This window comes from Calidris pugnax, unplaced genomic scaffold (genome assembly GCF_001431845.1).
Source record: "Calidris pugnax isolate Ruff unplaced genomic scaffold, ASM143184v1 scaffold17, whole genome shotgun sequence".
NCBI classification, from domain to species: Eukaryota; Metazoa; Chordata; class Aves; order Charadriiformes; family Scolopacidae; genus Calidris; species Calidris pugnax.
In genome coordinates, this window is record NW_015090794.1 from 7,071,508 (window position 1) to 7,088,065 (window position 16,558).

Consider the following 16,558-nt stretch of genomic DNA (forward strand, 5'->3'; position numbering starts at 1 on the left):
GAAAAATCATATGGAGTAATATAATATTTCAAAAACAAATAGAAAAAATAGTAATTCCTTAGTGGCATTAAGATGTCAGCAAATGTGCATCACAAATGTTTAAAGATAGTAACTCCAGTTTGACTTCAGATGATTTCCCAAGTGTTTTCCCTAAAAATGAGTAGGTAAGTTTGGCACATGTGATATGGAATTAGTAGTAATGCATATAATCTGGAATAAGTGGTGGTGATACAAATAGCTATCCAATTCATCAATAAAATCTGTAGGTCTTTTTGCTTGGCATAAAGTCCAGAGTTAATGTAGTTGTTCATTGCCTCCTAACCTAGCAAATGAAAGTATTTATGGGAGCTTTTCTGCTTTTTTTCATATATTAGAAGATAATGCATTTTTCATTTTGAGTGGATAGTTTTGAAATAGAAACAATGTATTTTCTTCTGTGTTACATAACTAATTCTCCTTTTTTGAAGTGATGGAATATCAGCCACTTCAATAAATTGCAATAGCCTTCTTTTAAGCTTTTTTTTGGTAGTCTCTCATCCTTAATTGCTTTAAATACTAACTGAATTACAACTTCAGTTGCACAATTGATGCATACAAAGTTATCAGTTGCTCAACTCATTAAAATTTTTGCATCACTTATTCTTTCAGTGCGTTAGCTTAGGGCCAAAATTCTACCTTAATCATGCATAAACCCACAATCACCTTCTGTCATGTCAGAGCTCAGAGAAGGTATCTTTTCATTACAGTAAGAAATGGGTGCCATCCATTGCACTCCTGAAAGACACTGATGATGAGACATAAGTCAGTTGTGTAATTGGAATTGATTAGTGATTATACTTATGTCCACCTGCTGTAAGTAGCTTGCAAGTTGCAAAGTGGCACTTTCATGTCAGCTTTGCAACAGTTTGCCTGAGCTTATTTCAACAGAACATTGTGTAGGTAAATTTTTATCCTTTTAGTGGTATTATTTTCTCTACCATGTCATAGTATGTATTCCATTTAGAAATACTGCATGGTTTTGTGTGGTACAGTGGATCATGCTTCAGGAACAATTACCCTGTAGATCCAGCAGAAATAGGACCCCCTTGTAAGATGCTGCACCGTGTGCCTGCCTGAGATGGCCCTCCTTTCCATGAGAGAGCAAGTTGAAGTAATTCAAAAGTATAACATTTCAGTGTAAAATTAATTCATTCACATGCGAATGTCTATCTTGGAATTCTGTAGAACTTTCAGTTTAGGGTGAGGGATTTGTGCAGGATGTTACACATGCAAATGTTTGATAATAAGCATTAGAAGAGATATTTAGTGGCTACCAAAGCATGTTCTCTTTTAGATATGCTGTTAGATTTCAATACTTCTTTTTTTCTCTCTAATATTAGTTATGCTGTTTTTAATAGAGTTGCCACTATCTTCCTGTTTTTAGATTAATCAATATGATCTTAAATCAATGCATAAAGAGCAGTTTTCAGTAGGTAAATTCTGGTAACAAAACTATCTCTGTTCAGTTTACATCAATCTGAGGTTTTTTGTGTACTTTACAAATCCTCAGTGTTATTAGATGCCCAAATAATGTATTGGTAAAACATAGTCCTCCGTGTGAAAATGGCTAAAAATTATTATCTTACACTTTTTGGAAAATGGTGTTGTGTGCTTTTATATCCTTCAGGTCTGTACCCGAATAATGTTATTTATTGCATATCTTCAATACACTGGTTTGTGTACTGTGAGGCTAATGAAGGTGATATACTTATCCTAAATGTTAGTGGCGTTGAAAGAGGGTTTTGCTGTAATCAATACCTCCCTTGATACCAGTGCTAAATTTCGTGTTCAGTTCTATGTCTGATTGAGGGAACCTCCAAGACCGCAAGAGGACACCATCTTCTGCAGAATGAGCTAAAACTATTACTGCAGAGTCATAAAATACTATCCACTGTTTTGCTATGCAAAATATTGGAGCTCTGAGGAGGGAACATGACTAGAAGAGAGTAACATAGAATCTTGCATAGTTTTCCTGCTTACTGCAATAGAACTCAGGGAGATCAAGTTCAAATGCAAAGTTGCAGAGTTTGACACAGGGAAAATTCAAAAAGAAAGAATTTCAGCAGAATGGGAATTCTAAAAAGCTGAAAAAAATCAAATATTTATTATTGCATATATATTGTCATAGAGAAGCAGTGAAATCTGGGAATATTTAACAATTGTAAAAGAACAGTTTAAGAATCAAATATTTCTGTTAATTCTAATTATTATGTTTTTAATGTATTTTTGCCTTTCACTTGTTTGCTTTAAGTTGGGAAAATTTATTTTAACAGTTCCTGTTCATGATCTTTCAAATTAGGTGTGTAGGATTAGAAACTAGCTTTAATGCTTGAGGAAAAATAAATTTAATATACAGAAAACCAATTAGTAGAAAATGAACAGAGAAGAGGAATGAATACTGTTTGGACAAGTACCTTTTTTTTCGGTTACAAAGATGACTGTATTTGCCTTTCAGGTTGGTAACCTTATTTTGGGTGTATCAGTTTAATCATTTGAATATAGTAAGTTAGAACTAATGTAAAGCCATGAAAAGAATAATTTGATTTATAAGTGTTGCTTTGAAACAAGTCAGAACAGATAATTTAATTACTGAAGGAAAATATAACAATAATGCTTGCAAGACTCCCTGTATTAAGTTTCACATATACTAGTCCCCATGCTGTATATTTGCTACTGATGATCTTTCAGTGCTGGTAGCAAGTAGTTGTCAAAATTTCTATAAGTAGTCCTTGCAAGAGTAAGTGTTCTTCCTTCAGTTTATCAATGTTTTGCTTGAGTGAAAACAAGAAACGTATTTGTTCTCTTTTGTGTATAAGAGAAATGTCATATACTCATCGTATATTTTTGTGCTTCTTTTTTAAGCTGCAGATCATTTCATTTAAAACTTACAGATTTGACCTGTATTTTTAACATTTGAAATGTTTGGTTTTGTAATCTTAAAACATGCTCCCTATGTATCAGCCTGGTTTGTTTTTTGCGAAGTATTTTATACCAAGATTTGTAATTTCAAACCATGGTTTCTTGCATGAAATAGATTTTTGTCGTTTAGCTACTCTTCAGGTACTTTGGATCTTTTGAATTCATACCTTCATTAATTCAGTGATTGCCTAAATTTAAGCCTAAGCTTAAGATGATAGTCTACCCGTCAGGTTCCTAATGTCCAAAGCGTAGAGTGTGCTGTTATGTGAAGCTCATAAAGAGAAGCTTCATACGATGAGAATACTTGAATACAAAGGGATCCCTGAATGCTTTTGCATAGAAATATAGCTCTTTTTTTTTTTTTTTTTTCATTTAAGATGAGCCCTTACATTTACCTTCTGAACCTTTGTTGGTGCTGTCTTTCTGTCTCAGTTGTTAGAATGTTGCTTTCAGACTAATGGTTAAGATATAATATGTGAATATTTACTGTTACTCTGATTTTTCGAATATTGCAATGTCCTTAAAATCTCAGTTGCTACTTCTGCATTTGGCAGATTATAAGGCTTAAAGAATGCATTTTAGTAGCTGAGTAAACATCTAATTAAGTATCCTCTTGCAAGGGTATTGTCACAGTAGAGGACATATCAAAATAGAAATGGTTCTTTGCTTCCACCGAAGATGTGAATTCAGTGATTGCCTAAGTGTGTAGAAATTGAATCAGGTAGCTTTCCACTGACTGCTGACTTGACTGCATGATATCCTTTGCTTTCCTTTAAAACATTGGATACCCCGTATAGAAAGGATACGCAGCACTTTTCTGAGATTAGAAGAGAGTGACTTTGCCGTGACTCCTCAAGTCCGTAAGAGGAACAGTACAGAAATCTAAAATAAGTTTTCTGTCTAGGAGAAAATGTTGAAAGCATCATCATTCATCATTTTTAGCCCATGCCACTGAAGTCTGTGAGCTGTTGCTCTAGCCATAACTTATTTAATGCCCAAATATTAGTTTAGTAAAGTAAATGTGTCCCTCTCACCGATCATTGACTAAGCTATATTGTAGATTATTTTGTATATGTAATTATTTTAAAAGTTTGTAGATATTATGTGTATGTATCTTAAAAGTTATCTATTTTTATATACATATAAACACATGTGTATGCATATGACAACATCAAAGACAGTATTTAGGATATATATGAAGTTGGCTTTTGGAATGTATCTTGTAATTCTGAAAGTTCTATTCACCAGGGACATTTTCTTTCTCCCATTTATGTCAGTGGAAATCCTGCCTTTACACTAACGGTGCAGATATCTTCCTTTTTATTTTTTTACCCTGCCAGCATAGCTACTTTTTTATCAGTGTTCAGTCTGTTGCTGAAGAGGATGAAGGGTTTAAGACGCTCTGCAGGATAAGTATTTTAGGATTAAAAGGTATAGGAGGTAAAGATTTTATTGAGAATAAAAAAAGCCAGACTATATCTTGTGTCTTATGCTTGTAATATTCCTTGGTTTTTAAAAGTTTATCAAGTAAAGAGTTGTCTGGCTCTGTGTGTGTATATGTATATATGTGAAGTAATTTGAAGCTGTTCAAATTAGAGTTTGAATTTTACTATTTCACATCATGCAATTGATGTGTAACTCCTGTTATGCGTTTCCTTCCTGTAAAAAATTGATCTGCCATTTTGGACCTGTCTATTCAGAGACAAGTACCCTTTAGAAGCTGCTTTTTAGACCAAATGATGAAGGTACTAAACACCCCTTGGAAAGGGATAAAAGAGGAGGAGCGTGAGAAGAATAAGGTTTTTTAAGGACACGCCCCCCATCATCCCTGGAGTTTGGGAGGAAGAAGCAAGGGAAAGGGCTGTAAGGCTTTTTGTCATGGAGAGGTCAAGGAAGCAGCAGTGTCCTGTGTTCCTGGCTGAGCAGTTGTTGGCCTTCAGCTTCCCCTGAGGGGAACCTTTTGGGGTTAGGGACAGAGGTCGCCAGATCAGTGCATTTCCGTGAAGACTCCAGTACTGCTTCCTCTTTTTCACTTGTTTTCTACTGTCTCTGTGGCATGAAGTGCTCATGGATCTGCAAGTACTTAAGATACAGTTCTGGTGTTTAAGATTTTTTAACATTTTGTGGAAGTAGTTTTCTGTGGGAAGGACAGGCGTTGCTGCTACTGGCTTGGACCAAGGAGAGAGACTAATGATTTGATGAGATAGCTGTTTGAGGAAAAAACAACTTACTTTGCTGGTAACTTTCAGAAGCCATGATGCTACATAATTGTCTTTTAAGGTTAGACATACTCAGTAGAGCTATTTCTGCCTCCTCGAGAAAAGACATATTTGTTTGCCTTCATCAGTCACATTTATGTGACACAGCACATGATTTCAGAATTCAGTGTTGTCCTGCACTCAGTACATCACACAGTACATCACACTTCACATTACCTAGTTTGTATACACACGTTAACACAGTACGTGTTTGCTGTTGTGATCCAGTGGAACTGTGAGATACTGTTGACTCACAGATGAGCATTCGGGAGGGACAGAAACAAGGAATGAAACTTCCTGCATCTTTCAGATCTGGAGAAGGCCCTTCCTACTTCTTCCAACTTCACCACTATTCCAATAAATATCCTAGACTATCACATTAATAAAAACACTACCGATAATTCTAGACTGACATGGAAAATGATGTTCGTGGTTTAAAGGAATCAATTCACAAGTTGTATTTTCATGTCCAATGTACGTTTATTGCCATGATAGCAAATGTGATTGTCATAGTTAATGTACTGACAGTGTTTAAAGCAGGAAGTGTAACAATTCCTGTTTAACCAGGAAAATAACAGAAGAATTGTGGAATGTTTGAAAGAGGATGAGTCAAAGAGAATCCTAGAGAAAGAAGTGATTTCATTTTAGGCTTGGGTGTTTTTCTGTCCCAATTCAGCAAAGCACTTCAGGACATCCTAAAATTTAAGTATGTGTTTGACTTGCATTGAAATCAGAAATACAGATATATGCGCTTTTGTACTTTAAGGGGTTTAGTAGCTTATAGAAACTGTTCTTTATCAGATTAGTTTGTCAAAGTCATACTGTCATAGGGAGCTGTGACGAAGAAAGCAAAACTTCTAGCTGATGCCTTTGGGGCAGTGGACTAAATATTTCTTAGTACTAAAGCTTTGATATCTGATGTCTTCAAGTAGAATTAGTAGAAAATGATGACTCTCTGCTGTTTCAGAATTGGAATACATTTATTAAAGGAGAAAAGCTTTGGAAATATAAATCCTTAAATTATATATTAAAAATTTGGAGTTAAGGATTGCTTTCGTTAATGCTTACTTAATTTGATTTTTGGATGATGTAATATAGATGCCTAAATTCTATACTATTTTTGATTTTCAAAGTGAGTAGATTTTTATTTTCAACCGTCTTAGTGGATTCAACTAGTATATTGAGTTATTTTCATATACTACTTTGCCTTGTGGGTTTTAAGAAAAACTGTAGTTAATATAAATTTGACAGACATGCTTATGCAGTGGTATGGTTAGAAAGAAAAGAAAGGAATCCATTTGCATTGCGTTCAAATTGGGAAAGGAACTCAAATTACTCTTATATGTATAGCCACATGCATTAATTCTATAACACTGTTATTTTAATGGCATTCTAAAGCCATAAAAGAAGCTATGTCCTCAGTTTGCCGTGTTACTTCACAACTGGGAAGGTAAATTCTTAAAGAAATATGACCTTTAAATAGCTATTGAGATGAAATTAATACAGTCTAGTTTTCAAATAGGTAACTTAATTGAAGTACCATACAGATAAAAATAAAAATAGTTTCACACTTGGCATAAGATTTCTAGTCACAGCACACCTCTCTTCTGACACTGTCACCTGCACACTAAGGGGGACTACAGAGTATTTCAGATTTTGAATCCAGATCCTCTGGGTTTTTTACTGGAAAAGACTGCAATGGATATTTTCTGTATACAATTTTTAGAAAAGAGCCTTCAGTTCTTCGTCATTTCCATTTTTTTGTCATATCACTATCTAAGGGTAGAGAAATAAGTCAGAAGGAAATGGTTAGGTTTTATATGACAAATACTTTATAGCAAGCACTTCATCTTCACGTTCTGTTGTATGAAATGTCTGGGTTACCTGAAACTCAACGTGAAGGTTAAAGCTAGCACAGTGCAGAATAGTATATTTCATTTTTGGTGGTTTAATTTAACAGGTAAACAGTTTGCCAACTCATAGTTCTCCATCTCTTTCAGAATGTCTTGCTGAATTAGTATGTTCATTTGGTGCTCAGGTCTAACGTTTCATGAAAATAGTGAATTGAGTCTTTTTCTTTTCAAGTTGTAATAATGACCTATTAATCGCTGTTTAAGTTTAGGAAGAAGAAACGTGGATTATTTAGGGTCTACAAAACAAAACTTTACCTGTTAAGAGGTGTTTTTATTGTTGCTGTCTTGTAATCCTGTAGTTAAGAGAAGTGATTTATTCTAACAAATTCTTGAAGATAGAGCCTGTAGAAACAGTTCAGATGGTGTTGCTTTACATCATGACATTATGGGGGGAAAAAAAGAAAGTAATGTAATTTATATGCTGCTTGGACACCTGCTAGATAAAAATATTGCAGTTTTATAACAGCTCATGCGTCATTTAGGTATTCTAGTAGCCTCCTGGTATAAAATGAAAATATAAAAATAACTTTGTAAATGTATTTCTTATTGTGATAGTGATGCTAAATTACAAAATTACTTGGATTAATAAATTTCCTTTCAGGGAGACCTCAGCAGGGATACCTCATTACAGAAATAAAAATAAGACCTTCTTTCTCTTTCTCTGAATTTGAAATTTTAACCACGTTTTTCTGTCTTTCTGTACCTATCAATTTGCTTGATTTTACCATCCCCCTCCCCCCCCAATCTAATGTTTTAGAAATATCATTAAATTTTAGTCTTACTTGCTCTACAACTATTTGTGCAATTGCTAGTACTAAACATATTCAATGTTAATTTTTTTTAAAAATGGAGCAAACTAAATAGTAAATACTTCAGATGGTGTGAAATGCCAGAGACACTTCCTGCATGAAAAAATCTGGGTTTCCTCATTGTACCATGTAAAGTATCTTTACATGAAGGCACTATCAATAATGAGCACTTGATATCGATATTCCTCATTCATTCAGTTTTTATTTTGGAAAACAGAATTGTCCTATTAGAGAATATCTAAACAAAATTTCTGTTAAAGGACCATCTAGTCTTTTGAATGCAAGTTAACTTCAAGGACCATCTTGTATCCTGCTACTATTGGCAGTTGTGGCGGTAAATGGCTCTATTAATTTATTTATTTACTTGTTTATTTTCAGAATCATAGTTTTACTTGCTAGAGTTAAAACATTTCAAATAAATGTATTTGGCTACTGTTAGCCCACAGGTGTAGACAGCCAGAAGCCAGCAGCCTTCTCTCAGATCTCCTTTAGGTGTCTTAGGTGCTGCTGGTTACCAGCAGACTATCTCAGCCAGCTCTGCCAGGGGGGGCCTGGCCAAGAGGGTGCTCTCTGGGCTGTTGGGTGGCCCCCTGTAACCATCCTCTCCAGCAGTTTTTCTGTGACAGTCTGTGCCAATGGGTACCTCTTAGTATCCCCTCTCCTGACTTGCTGGAACCATCCAACAGGAGAGAAGTGGCGTACGTTCTGCTTGAAGGTTTTTACTGGGAAGGAAATATATTTACTGAAATGTGGTAGAGAAACAATTATTAGTGAACTTTGTGGGGAATTTTGAAAGCAATTTCTTTTATTTGCTGAGAGGGTAGAAGAGAAGTTGTAGTTTCTCATTAACCTGTTTTTTTAATTTATTATTTTTAAGAGAAAGCATTACTGGAACCTTGCATATATAAGCTTGTACACTGTAAGCACTGTATGCACCATGTTTCTGAAGGGTTTTGGGGTTGTTTTTTTGTTGTTGTTTTAAATTTAGAGTCTCTTTATTGGTCTTCAGGGCATTTTCAAACCTGATAAAAGAAAGAAATTAAGAAAGAAAACTGCAGTGTTGGGGGGAAGCGCTGAACCGAGACACATTTTAACTAATATTGTTGATAGTTATTGCTGTAATATAGGCTAGTGAAAAAAATGGATCTCGGTTTCATGAACTGTTGTTGTAGTTTCCAGAATCTCCTGAATAAAAATAAAGAGTAGACTGATAATACTTGGTCTGAGGAGAAAACAGAATTTCCCTGTTCAATAGCTGAGCGAAAAATAAGCCTTAGGGGTCTTGCTATAGGCTGCAGTTTTCTATTGATGCATTTTAATGAACAATTGATTCCTGACCAGTTGACAAATTGACAAATGGTTGGCATTTATGTCTTTAAATAAAAAAAATATTTAGATGACACTGAATTTTGTTAGCATAACATTACCAATTGAGTTCTAACAGTGGCATTAAACACAACACTAAAAGGAGATCAGTTTTAGTTTTATTCTCAAGCTTTCTTTTTTTTTCTGTTGATATATTTACTCATTTTTAACACATTTTCTCAAAGAGGGTTTTGAGAAAGTTTAGCCTTTTGGATGGATGATATTGCTAGCTTGAAAATGCCAGGTGTCTTAAGAAACATACTTGATTCCAGGATTCTATAAATGCCTGAGATCCAATTCAGAGAGGTACAAGACATAGTTTGACTGAGATTTATTACACTGCAGAAGAATTTATCAAAATGGGATTGTCTGTTGTTTCGATAGGGCCTGGGGACTACACACTTTTGTGTGTCTGTAAGCATACAGTGTGCTCTGGACTTGTATTCTAAGAAAGCACAGACAAAACCTTAATGTGACTATAAATCTTAGTAGTTATAAGGCCGTGATATATAAACTACCTTCTTACTCAAAATAAAAGGTAAGACTTTTTTCAAAAATTAACACTTGAATAAAAACCTTATTTGCAAGGCATAGACTCAGCTTGCAGGTCTTCTGGTGACTCGAGAAGGATGGCACAGCTTCCGAACAACCATTTCCTTACTGAGCAGGTAGGCTGTGCTGAGCAGCTCTGCAGAGTACTGCAGGAGGTGCCTTGAGTCTCAAAAAATTAGAAATGCTAACGAAAATGTTGCAATTGTCCACATAAGTTTGTGCCAGACATTGACAGGACCTATCTATATCAGTAGAGAAACAGTAATAATCACAATTATGCAGTAAATCTCTGTTTAAGGAAAGATAGATTTCAAAATTGACAGTTCCTTGATTTTTTTTCTCTGTATCTCATCCTTTTAAATTCTTTGTTCCACTAAATATTAAATGTACAAAAAAATCTCACAGTGGGATGGGAAAAATGACAATTTCATGTATTGTATATCCTTGTTTTGTTGTATAACACTAGCCATACAGAAACTGGCAATACAAGTAGGATGGAAATTTTAAGCTTGTGTAGTTTCAATATGTATTTAGTTTATTTTTGCATAATATGGTACTATTTCGTATATTTAGTATCGGAAGCTGTACCTAAAACTGTTTCATGAAGCAGTAGTTACTGAAGGACAGGTGTATTCATGTCATGTTTTATTGTGGCCTTTGCAAAGGTACCAATTACCCTGTAAAAATTAATACTTGTTATCTCACTATTTTTCTTTTAATCACAAAACACTGAGAATGACTCAGCAATTAAATGTTTAATTAGCTCCCATTTCAGCTCTAATTTCCAGCTTCATTTTGAAGTTAATGACTTGATGTCTTTTAAATAGACAAAAACTGATACAAGAATTACGCTAGACTGGTTGACCAAGATGGTGAAAAAATATTAGGCCAGCCTAGAATAGCTTATAATAAGTTTATTTCTGCATTTTCAGGTTCATCTTTGAATAGCACTACTGTCAGCGTTATTTAGGATGGGATGCATTGTGTGGTATCAGAGGTTGATACAGCTCTCATTAAAGTCCTAAAGCCATATTTCCTTTATTTTAATTGACTTGGATTGAGCTCTGAGCGGTTTTGTTGTTTGGTTTTGTTTTTTACCCCAGTGCTAACAACTGGAGGTTAGTTAAATGATAGATAATCGTTAGGACATCAGAAGGATGTTATGATGTTGATTGCAACACCACCAAACTCAGAATATAAAAGTGTTTTATCTGTCCCTAAATCATTGCAGGTAACCATGGCAATCATATAATTTCCAACAGCTCATGGAAAATATTTGAAACATCTTAAGTGAGCTGTCCCATTAATAATGAAGAATATCAATGTTTTGCCATCTGTTACATACTAGCAGTGTATATGAAAAACCAGCAGTTGTGTGAAGCAATTTAAAATGCAAGTTGGAATGCACCTGGCTAGTAATGTAAAACTGCAAAACAGCGTAACATAAAATATGGTATGTCAGGCTCTGTTTTTTAGTTTTATAGCTTTACATCTTCTTCTAATATCTGTTGAGAGTCTATAAGATTTCCATTGTGTATTCTCATTTTTACAGATTTGTAATTTGATATTAGCATTTTGCTGTGGGCAGAAACTTGGCAAATTCTCAGTCAGAAAGAATTTCATAAAATATTTTGGGAGACATTAATTTCAGATTAAAAATATTTTCCCAGATGTGTTTTGATGCTTCTCCCATCTGAAGCAGTTCTGCTTGTTAACTGAAGTTTTGTGGACTCTTAATCAAAACCATATGCTCTTGAACTGTGAGCTAGGAGGTAACTTTGACAGTAGTTTGCGCAGAAACAGTAGTAGCTTTTTCTCCTGGTTTGAGGTAGAATAGAACCAACTTTCTTTTTTTGGAAAATATGCTTACAAATGGATGGTGAATGTTGGTATGTTAAGTGTCCATTAACAATTTGTGTCTGATACAAGTTTCCGCTCCATAAATTGGCGGTATTTTTGGCCAGGATACCCTACAGATGTGTATCAGAATCTGTCCATATTCTTTATGTAACTAAGTCCCTCTCTCTTTCTTTTGACAGGAAAGAGAGATTCTTAGTCAATTAGTAAGGGCAATTGATTATGGTTGTAGGAAATGTATCTAGGCATGTGCTAGTTCCTTTTCTGTGCACGGGTGCTTTCATGGGTTGTTGATCAGGTGGTGCTGAATACGTGAGGCTTTCACTTTGCTCAGGTGGGAGCTGCGATTAAAGTACAGTAAGGTAATTTCAGCATCATTACAAAGAGAAATAGTAGGCATCCATAAATAATCCTTCACACGGAGGATATGTGGCTCCAAAAGAGTTAGTAAGATTTTAGCCAGTTGTTCAAATACCTTCATGGAAAGATTTGTGGAAAGAGCATCTAGGGCTTGACTCAGGAAAATGCTTAAGAACATGTGCTGCCAAATTGGTTATGGAAGGATCTATTATGTTCTATATAAAAATGGAGAAAAACAATATAGAACAGTCTGCTTTTTCTGTTACAATTTCAAATTATAGATTTAATTTGTGTCATATAAACAGTTACAGCTCCTGAAAGTATAGGAACCAGATACGTATAAAGCTGGGTTTAGTGCCATTTTTGGTATGTGCTTCTGGGAAAAAAAAAAAAAAATCAGTGCACAATTATTTAAAATTTATTTTTATAGCCACCTTTGAAATAACTGAATGTTTTTTGTCCAGAGCTCTTGCTAGTGGTGCTTTGTTTGTTTTTTGAAAAAAGTATCATACGTGATAAAGGCAGGTAAAATTTATAAACTATTCCTGCAATTAAAAAGAGGCATTTATGAGGCAAGGAGAACATCTTCATTGTGATTCTGCTCCCAACGGGTCAAATGACTGGCTTGATGATTCAGGACACAAGCTCTTTGTCCTTGACAGAGACAAGAATTACTATTTATTCATCTTACTCATGCCGTTTCTTCTATACATTTTTCTTACCTCAATTTCAGAAAATACCTTTGATCTTTGTAATAGTTTCCATCCATATTTTTGAGAGCAGGTTTCCTTTTTCAACTGTTAGCAGGATTTCTCTTCAGTGAGATTCTGAAAGTGTGCTTTTATTTAGTACTGTTACTTTATCTTCCCATACATGCATTTATTTTCCTAAAAATGAAACTATATAATCTAACCTGTAAAACTGTGAAAATGCCTTTTTTTTTTTTTTTTTTTTTTGCAAAAGTATATGTAGCTGTAATTTTAACAAAATTACTTTGCTCCCAAAGTACGTTGATATTGAGCATACATAAATCTGTATATTGATTCTTAGGGAAAGATCTTTGCTGTTTCCTGTGTGAATGGATACGCAAATGTAGATTTCTGTTGACAGATACAATCTCATATAATCGCCAAAGATATGTGCTAAAAGTATGGGGTTTTGTCACTGATGCAAATCTAAATTCCTTTACTTTTTGCTTGTAAATAAAAATACTGTTTAAGAGTTGGAATATAAAATACTAACAAGATTTCAGGTGTAGATAATTGGGTCCAATGAAAAGAGGGTAACAGTTACCTCTGTAATTTGGCCAGGCTTTGAACCAGCTATGTTTTCTATTACCAATTATTCTATTTACTATTTTGTGACAAACCTCTTTATTACTGCAACAATTTGGCAATAACAACTCTGTGGTGAAATAAGTCCTCTGAGCAGCTGACCTGCTGTTGCAAAATGCACCTTTGACGATAAAGCATAGACCTACAGCTGAATCATTTTGACCTTGGTTTACATTTCTTCTGGTAAGGACAATGGGCATGGTACAGAATTTCATGCACAGAGGTTTTTTTTTTTAGAGATAAAATTTATATCAGGCTATAAGAGTATTTTTAACTGTTTTCAGACTGAGTTTAATTTCTGAGATTTTCTGTATTTCACTTGAATAAGTGGCAGAAAAATAGCTATATTTAAGCACTAATTTGATCAGCTGTAAACAGCAAAAATGCATTCCCCAGGCATGTTCTGGCAATCTTAATTAGAAAACTCCTTTGTGCCATTGTTGTCTGTAGCTAATGAGATTTTTTACAATAACATAAGGGATAGAAAGTTCCTACATTCAGTATTTTGTTCCTGTGTTTTTAACAAAGTGGTTCTGCATGTGAAAAAAGATGTATTTATTTAAATACGTCTGCAGTACTGAAGCCATGCTAAATGAATGCAGCTTCTGCTTAAGAGCAAAGTTTAACGTAATTGAAATGATTTGACTGGAATCCTCAACTGTTGTTGAGGATTTGTGACTAAAAAAACCTCAGAACTGAGAAAGTGCTAATGAGCATGGTACTTTGAAAAGGGAGATTTTCCTTGGAGTTTGAAAACATAATTGGTGGAAATGACGAAAGGAGAGTCAAGGCAGTGTAGTGGGGCTGAGCTGTGCCTGTGCTAGGACCAGGCTCGTGGAACCAAGCAGTGCTCCCCCGGCCTCCGTTATACACAGTGGAGTAAGACCAGGGAGGGGATTACTCCGTGATTGAAATGGTCTCACGTGCCAAACATCACCACTACTCACGTGGTTACATCTTTCAGAACCAAAGCTGTTCCACAGCCTTTTTCTTCTCTGAGATCTACGTGCCACACTTACTTGTCTTCTGCCTCACACAACTGATGGTAGCAAATTAGTGTCCTTACCAATGTGATGATGTGATACTTTAAATTCTTTGAGTGAAGAGATGGGAAGACAAGGCTGTTTCTTCAGCTAGTCAAAGAACCAGTAGGAATAAAAATGTTAGTGAAAAGAGGAAAAATATTAAAATTTATGTTAGTGACAGTTAATTAGTATTGCACTACACTGTCATTTATTATTAGCATTCCATTTTATTCTAATATTATGTGTCGCCACATATTAAAATTTTTGCTTTAACATTTCCCAACAGCTTGTATAGACTTCTGTTCCACACATTTGTCCAGACTTCGTCAGTGCAGCGGGGCACGGAGCAAGCTGTTGCTCTGTTCCGTTTGAGTAGTAACTGCACTCAGTTGTGGAGTACTGGGTGAGTGACTCTGCAGAGTGCATGGCATGAAGTGTCAACAATGCAGTTTTGTTTTTTAATAAAGTACCACTTTCCAAGAGTTTTCAGACTTCATTTCTTCATTTATCAGTAAATCAATTAACAGTAGAATCACTTGCTACACAGTTTGTGTGTGTAGTGTGTGTATGTTGCTGAAAAATAATGTGGCTGATAGAAGTAGAAAACCATATAATACATAGGGCTTTTTTATTTTCACACTGATCTTGATTATTACCTGTATTAATATAAAACTGGAATGTGAAACAGGTCTGGACACATCTGTGTAAGTTCTTATCTAGAAATCAAAAAACTGAATCTGTATATATTTTGAAATTTTGTAAACTTAGTTAAACAGCACAAGTGCTGCTTAGGTTTTTGACACTTTTGAGTATGTATGTCTTCAGCAATTTATAAATGTTGCAGTAATTACAATTACATATCATTAAGTAATCACATGCAAATAAAAGAGAAGAGCAGAAGAGACTTCCTTAAATTATTAAAAATGAGGCTATTTTTAGTATAAAGGATTAATTGCCAATATTTGCTAGTGTAGCTTACTTAACATTGGTTGGTTTTTATTTTTTTTTAATTCTATGAATTTATATTACTACTTTGAGAAATGTCATTCAGAATCTTCTCTCATTTTATTCTATCTCTGAAAAATAGTGCTGTCGCTGGTGATTTCTAATGAGGGCTAAGAACAGAACAAAAAATATCAATAAGGGTTCTAGGACTCTACAGCAGTCCTCCTGAATTCAAAGGAGCATCCTGGCTTTGATGATGAGTTAGTCTGGTTTACCTAAGGAAGGAAAAATCTTCAGATTTACCTTCCATGCATGGCAGCATGGCTCAAACCTTTTTAGTACAATGAATTTATTCAGTGTTGTCAAATGTATTTATGGTGTTTTGTTGGTGGGTTGTCATTTTTTTAGCAAGAAACAAGAATTTGTTTCAACGGCTTTTCTTACACAGTTAAATAATACAGGTTGGATAGACACATCTTATAGGTAATAGTCTTCCTTTGGGAGCTGTAATTGTCTAATAATAGTTTTGGATTCATGCCCAAAGAACATACTCTGACATTTAAACCAGGTGATCAAAATGCCTGCATTTCTGAGATACGGCATACAGCCTGTACCATGAATCAGCCAGCACCTCATTTCATTGTAAACCTATTATGGTCTTATGTTACTGTGAAATGTGTAGACTTTATATTGTAGTTCATTGTAATTGTGATCCCTCACAGGAAAAATTTTAAGCTAGATGTAAGTTACAGGATGCATGGTGTTGTGCTGGCTGTTAGACTTCTAATTTGTAAATCACTCAGCAGAATGTGGAGTTTATAGAATCATTTTATTTATTGGGGCCAATATAGTTTAAAATCCTGAGATCTAAAATATTACAGGAAATTCTGTAAAGCAGTTTTATGAGAGTTGTGATGTAATCTTTAAAAAAGTAATTTACTATTGGAAAACACAAAATAATAATTTATTAACATAAAAAAGCTGGAGAAATATTAATCCATTTGGGAGTTTGCGTACCCAACATCTGAAAAGTAAGAGTTGTGAAGAAACTGTGGGAATAAGTCAGTATTTCTTTCTGCAAAGACTGGTAATTCTGGATATCAAAAAGAATCACATGAATTGTTACGCCACTGCCTCTACGCGGCTGTGATGCACTGCCTTTCTAAGATTGTAGTATTTCGT

At 34.7% G+C, this 16,558-nt stretch overlaps 1 protein-coding gene across 1 annotated transcript in view; it reads left to right on the forward strand.

Moving 5' to 3' along the window:
- Positions 1–16,558, forward strand: part of SNX29 (sorting nexin 29) — a 128,157-nt gene that overhangs the window by 77,553 nt on the left and 34,046 nt on the right. The gene's annotated exons all lie outside the window — the stretch shown is intronic.